Below are 7,200 nucleotides of genomic sequence, written 5' to 3'. Positions count from 1 at the left end.
GGAGTGTTCTTGAAGTATTTTTTTTTTACTTTTATAAGTACTTTTATCCATATTCATAAAGGAAGCATGTTTTCCAAGACACAGAGTCATTTTCCAATTGGATCCATAGGATGCAAGTTTGAATATTTCAATATTTTAATATTTATTTTTACATATTTGCAATGTACATGATTTTAAACTTTTCTTTTAAGTTTAAATGTAAATTATTATATTTAACCATTCCTTCAGATTCTTCTCATTTACTTAAATCTCATTGCTCTTCAGTGGATGAGGAAATAAATAAGTATATTTACCTAAAGTCTTAATTTTAATTTACTGCATTTGCTTGATTCTAAAATCCCAGATAAAAATACATAATTATACTGAGCAAAATAAGTCAGAGAAGACAATTATCATATGGTTTCACTGTATGTGGATATAGGAAACAGCACAAAGGACCCAATGGGAAGGGAGGAAAAACTGGATGGGAAGTCATCAGAGAGGGAGACAAACACGAGAGACTCTTAACTATAGGAAACAAACTGAAGGATGCTGGAGGGGAGGTGGTTGGGAGGGATAGGGTAAGTGGGTGATGGGCATTAATGGGGACACGTGATGTGTGAGCATTGGGTGTTATATGCAACTGACAAATTATTGAACACTACATCTGGAATTAATGATGTACTAGTTTAACTATTAAAATTAGCCAACTAGTTGGCTAATTGAATTTGAACAAAAAAATTCAAGTTTGAGTACGAAAAATTAAAAATGAAGTATGACATTAAAAATGCATAATTAATATAAAAGCACATACTATAAAATTATATTTACATATTAATTTAAGGAATAACCCCAATTTCATAAAAGATAAAATATAAAAAACTGCATTTCAATATCAATAATATGCAATAGCAGTACAATATTTGGGTTGTTGTTTTATATGTAAATTTAGATTTATTCTTTTAAAAATTCCACCTTATGAGGCACCTGCGTGGCTCAGTCAGTTAAGTGTCTGAGTCTTGATTTTGCCTCAGGTCATGATCTCAGACAGTGGGGAATCTGCTTGAGATTCTCTCTCTCTGCCCCTGCATCTCTCTCTTTCTCTCAAATAAATAACTAAATAAAAATAAAAAGTGCACCTTAAAATCACAGAGGTAAAAGCAATTTTTTCCATATGAACAACAACAATAACAAAACAATTAGGAAATCATCATTTACCCTGTAGGAATTTATGATTTATATTATTTTGACTTACCTCAGTGTGCTACTCTACATATTTAAATAAGATGACTATTGGAGTTAATGAATGGGAAAAAGACCAAATATTTTAATATTTATAGATTAATCATTTCCTCTACTTTGCATGTTCTCAGAGTTACAACTACCTGGGCATAGAAGAGTGCATGGATAGAGAAAGTGGTGAGGGAGTTGGGCCGTTAGTGCGGACTAAATGAAGTTTATAAATAGTGCCAATTTAGTCTTCCAAAATCTTCCTGTCTATTCTGGCCCCCAATATCGTTTTCCAATAATATAGGCATATTTTTCTTCCTACACATATTGTCAAAATTATATTTGAACACTAAAGTGAAAATAAATGAAAATGATTCACAAAAATTCATATAATATTCTCCACTGTTAATTCCATTTTACTAGTTACAAATGTTTATTAAATTGTATGAAAGTAAATGTTTAGATACCAGTTAGTGAGCTCCGAAGGGTTTAGGAATTACTATGGTCTTATTAACCACTCTTCATCCCCTTCTGCTATGCACAAATAATGTCTTATTTATAAGCAGCCACAAATAATATATTAAAGTCAGCTTTTATTAACTGTTTATTAGACAAGTTATGATGAAAACAATGCATACAAAAAGTAGATATTATGTTAATTATTATTAATTTTTGGAAACAGTGACAAAATATATAAAAGGAAATGAAATTTTGGTATTATGTATGTTATCATTTAATAATTCATAAATTTACAAAAAGAAAGAGATTAGGTTTAAAATGTGTAACCTGTAGAGTTTATCTGTTTGGCACAACAAACTGAATCACAAAAAACTTTAGGACTGTCCATCTTTAATATAATTTACTACGTGTCTAGGGTCATGAGCATGCTATGAAGGCTTACATACAAATTTTATCTTTCCACAATGTCAACTTTATCAGTCATAAAGCAAGGTTAACGTAGTAATAGAGCAGGTTTAGGATACCAAACTCAATGACTTTTCAGCATGTGTTTAACTTGGCTTCTTACACATCACACAAAGCAAGTCACAGGACAAGTCACACAACGAGGAAGATAGAACAAGGGGTAGGAAGTTAATGAACCAAACATAGTTGAAATAAAGCCTCTGTCCAATCTGGGTCAGGCCTCATCACTTACTGCTTATCATCTTTCAAGTAGTGAAGGACCTCTGTTCTGTTAGGAGATCAACCGGGCAGAGCCTTCAGTGGCAGGTGCCTTTTTAAAGTGGTCAGGCCTAGAGAGGGGGTCAGTGTCTGAAGAGTCTGACAGTTTCCTGCCAAATCCTCTTTTCCTAAAGGGATTTAATCAATCTTGGGACCTTGCAGACCTCCTCTGTTTCTGCTGGTTTTCAGGTCTGAGTGTGTCATCAGCCAGTGCTGGTCTCAGGGATATGTAGTCTTAGCTGCAATGCCCTTAGCTGCCTGCATCATTGCTTGACACAGGTCCCTTCTTGATACAAGTCTCTGCTTGACGTGAGTGACTCCATCTTGCTCTCTATACCAAGTGACTAAAATTTTGAATAATTATATTACTCTCTAATTAACATAGTAATATTAATATTCCTAGATGTCAGATTTCTATGGCTGAATAATGTATTTTCTATTTTTAGTGGATTGTATGTCATTTTAAATGTTTTTTTCCAACAATAACAAAATATGATAGATTTACTCTGTCTTATACTATTTACTAGATGTCTCTGAAGCATAGTTTATAGATGTACTATGTACAATAGAAATATGAATGATTTGTTTACATTACTCTATATAAATGATTTGTTTGCTTAATGTCTTGGAAATCATTTGATGTATTATGGTTGCTGATCCTGTTGTCATCAGATTACTATAATAAGCAAGATCTGTATCTAATTCGGTCCTCTCTTGTCTAAACCAAATGCAGGTGTTTTTATCTCCATTTTTTTTTATATTAGTGGTGCTTTTATCAAGTTCATATTGATGTGTCACATTAAAAGTTTTAATTTTTCCTTATTAAATAGTATTTTTAAAAATTGTGAAATATTTCAAACAAGAAAAAGTAGAGCTTATTATAAAGAATATTTTATATTACCCTAATAAAATGTAAGAAAAGTTAATAGCACTTTGCCACATTTGCGTCCGACCTATTATTTGAAAAACAGACATTATAAATGACATGGTGACTTCTTTGATTGCTCAATGATCCTTCACTGGGGCACTAACCTGATCTTAGTGTTTATATCATGGATTGATATAATATTTTTATTGCATATGAATAATTTATATATAGTATGTAATTATTTGCTACTTTAGTGTTCAAGTATAAAAATACCTGTTAGTGTGATTACTGTAATTTAATAGCTTTATTCATAATTTTGTATTGTAGGTTGACCTGTGTTTATAAATTAAAAAAAATTCATTTTATGAATAACCCATTTATTTAGTCCATTTCCCAGTTTATAGGAGCCATACTATTTTTATAGTATATATCTAGAACTGGATTTATTGAGTTTTATGACATGACATCATTCACATTTACTAGCTGTATTAGTTATTAATCATTGTGTTGTAAATTTCTCCCAAACATAGCTACTTTAATAAACACTCTTTTTCTCAGTTTCTGTGGGTGAGTAATCCTGGCATGGTCTCACAAGATGACAGTCATCTCAAGGTGTGATTGAGGATGGATCTGCCTCCAACCTCCCCTACTAGCTGTTGGCAGGACAATCTCATATGTTGAGCTAAGGGCCCAGAATCTTCACTGGCTGGTGATGGAAAGCCAATTTTGACCCTATTCACCAGGCAGTTCACAGTATGGCTGTTGACTTGACCACATTGAGCAAGGGAGAGATCCTAACCTTTGTAATCCAAACTCAGAAGTAATATCCTATCACTTTTGATGTATTTATATATTTTTGGATATTAATCTCTTATTTGATAAATGGCTTCAAGTGTCTCTCCCAGTCTGTAGATTGCCTTTTCATTTTTTTGTCTTTTGCTGTCTAGAGGTTTTTATGCTTGATGTAGTATCACTTATTTATTTGTGATTTTGTTTTTTGTGCTTTGATGTCATAGTCAAAAAACCATTTTCCAGGGCGCCTGGGTGGCTCAGTGGGTTAAGCCGCTGCCTTCGGCTCAGGTCATGATCTCAGGGTCCTGGGATCGAGTCCCGCATCGGGCTCTCTGCTCAGCAGGGAGCCTGCTTCCCCCTCTCTCTCTCTCTGCCTCTCCAACTACTTGTGATTTCTCTCTGTCAAATAAATAAATAAAATCTTTAAAAAAAAAAAAAACCATTTTCCAGATCAATGTCAAGGATTGTCTTCCCTTTTTTGGTCTTAAAGTAAAAGCTTTTAATTTTTTACTGTAGACTATGATGTTAGGTGTGGATTTTTCATATATGGCCTTTCCTTCTATACCCAATTTGATGAGGGTTTTTCTCATGAATAGATGTTGTATTTTGTCAAATACTTTTTCTGTATCTATTGAGATACTATATGATATTTTATCTCTCATTCTATTAATATGATGTGCCACATTTATTTATTTTCATATGTTGTACAGGTATTGTGTTTTGGGTAGATCCCACTTTGTCATGGTATGTGTGGCTTTAATGTGCAATTGAATTAGGTTTGCTAATATTTTGTTATGAATTTTTGCATATATATTCATCAGAGATATGATAGGCCACAAAACATATTTTATCAAATTTAAGAAAATTCATATCATTCTAAGTATAATTTCTGACCAAAATGGTAAGAAACTAGAAATCAACAGCAACAAACTGTGGAAATTAAATAGCACATTCCTGACTAGCCAGTGAGTGGGTGAAAGAAGAAATCAAAAGGAAAATAAAACAAATATCTCAAATGAAAATGGAAAAACAACACAATAAAACTTATAGAATGCTGTAAAAGCAGTATTGAAAGGGAACTTTAAAGTGACAAATACATATAGTAAGAAATTAGAAAGATCTCAAATAAATAACCTAAACTTATACCTCAAGAAGTGGAAAAAGAAGCCCAAAGTTATCAGAAGGAGGGAAAAAATAAAGACCAGAACAACAATAAATGAAATAGAGAACAGAAAAACAATAGGGGAAAAAAATATCAGTGAAACTAGAAGATGACTTTTCAAAAAGAAAAACAAAACTGATAAAAATTTACCTAGAAAATGAGATAAACGAAGACTGAAATGAAATCAGAAATGAAAAAGATGATGTTATAATTGATACTACAGAAATACACAGGATCAAAACCAACTACTACAGCTAACTATACATCAACAAATTAAACTTTCTAGAAGAAACAGATAAATTCCTAGAAACACAGAATTAACCAAGAACACATCAGAATGAAATTCAAAATCTGAACAGAATAAGAAGATTGAATTAAATTAAAAACCTCCCAAGGTAGAGAAGTCCAGTTTTCATTGGTGAATTTTAGCAAACATTTAAAGAATTAATGCCATTCCTTCCTCAAACTCTTCCAAGAAACTGAAAGGGAGGAAACACTTTCAAACTCATTTTATGATGTTAGCATTACCCTGATATCAAAGCCATATAAGGACACAAGAAGAAAAGAAAACTATGGGCCAATATTTGTGATTGTTTTTAATTTTAACAGTATCAACACCCTATAAAAAATCAGCTCTTTTCCATTTTTTGTAAATTCAGTACAGATTTATAATTTTTCCAATGGATTATTATTTTGCTTATTTTACATACAATATCAGTGCAGTTCATATTTTTCTATATGTTTATTCACCTTTTCAATCCCCTTTGCTGAGAATGATCAGTTTTACTTTTTTTCAACTTGGTTTAGTTGTATTTTTTAATTTGCTCAAAATTTCTATATTATTGCAATACTAATGTTGTTTCTTAAAGGTTTAATTGAGGTATAATTAATATAAAAATAACTGCACATATTTAATACATAGAATTTGATGAGTTTAGACATATGTAAATACCCATGATGCCATCACCACAATCAAGGCACTAAACTTATCCATCTTTTCCAAAAGTCACCTGGGTGACTCTATCGTTAAGTGTTTGCCTTCGGCTCACTCCACGATCCCAGAGTGCTGGGATCAAGCCCCGCATCAGGCTCCCTGGTAAATAGCAATGCTGAGCATCTTTTCATGAAACCCATTTGTTTTTTGCATGTCTTCATTGGAGAAATGTTTGTTCAAGTCTTTTGGACATTTTAAAATTTTCTTTCCTTTGAGTTTTAGGAGCTCCTTATATATTTTGGAAGTTAAACTCTTTTTTTGTTTTTTAAAGATTTTATTTATTTGACGCAGAGAGAGAGAGATCATAAGTAGGCAGAGAGGCAAGCAGAGAGAGAGGGGGAAGCAGGCTCCCTGCTGAGCAGAGAGCCCCATGCAGGCTTCTATCCCAGGCCCCTAAGACCATGACCTGAGCCTAAGGCAGAGGCTTAACCCACTGAGCCACCCAGGTGCCCTGGAAGTTAAACTCTTATATGAGATATGGTTTAAAAATCTTTTCTCCCATTTCATAGGTTGCCTTTTCATTTTATTGTCCTTTTCTGTGCAGAACATTTTTATTTTGATGCATTCCCACTTGTCTATTTTTGCTTTTGTTATCCCTGCTTTTGATGTCATAACTAAGAAATCATCGCAAAGACCAGTGCCAAAAGTGTTTCCCTATGTTTTCTTCTAGGAGTTTTACAGCTTGATTTCTTTCATAAGGCTTTAGTGTATGTTGAGTTTATTTTTGAGTATTGTGTATAGTAAGTATTCAATTTCATATGTTTGCAGGTGATTATTCGGTTTTTTCAACATAATTTGTTGAAGAGATTATACTTTCCCATTGTGTGTTCTTGAAACTCTTGTCAAAGACCATTTACTACATATATATGGGTTTATTTTAGGGCTTTCTATTTTGTCCCATTGTTTTATATTGTGCTTTTATGTCAGTATTACACTGTATTTATTACTGTAGTTTTCCACAGCTAACATGCTCAATGGTGAAAAAATGAAAGC

The sequence above is a fragment of the Mustela nigripes genome, chromosome 12, assembly GCF_022355385.1.
Source record: "Mustela nigripes isolate SB6536 chromosome 12, MUSNIG.SB6536, whole genome shotgun sequence".
NCBI classification, from domain to species: Eukaryota; Metazoa; Chordata; class Mammalia; order Carnivora; family Mustelidae; genus Mustela; species Mustela nigripes.
The sequence above is the reverse complement of the archived record's forward strand: the minus strand, read 5'-3'. Positions refer to the sequence as shown.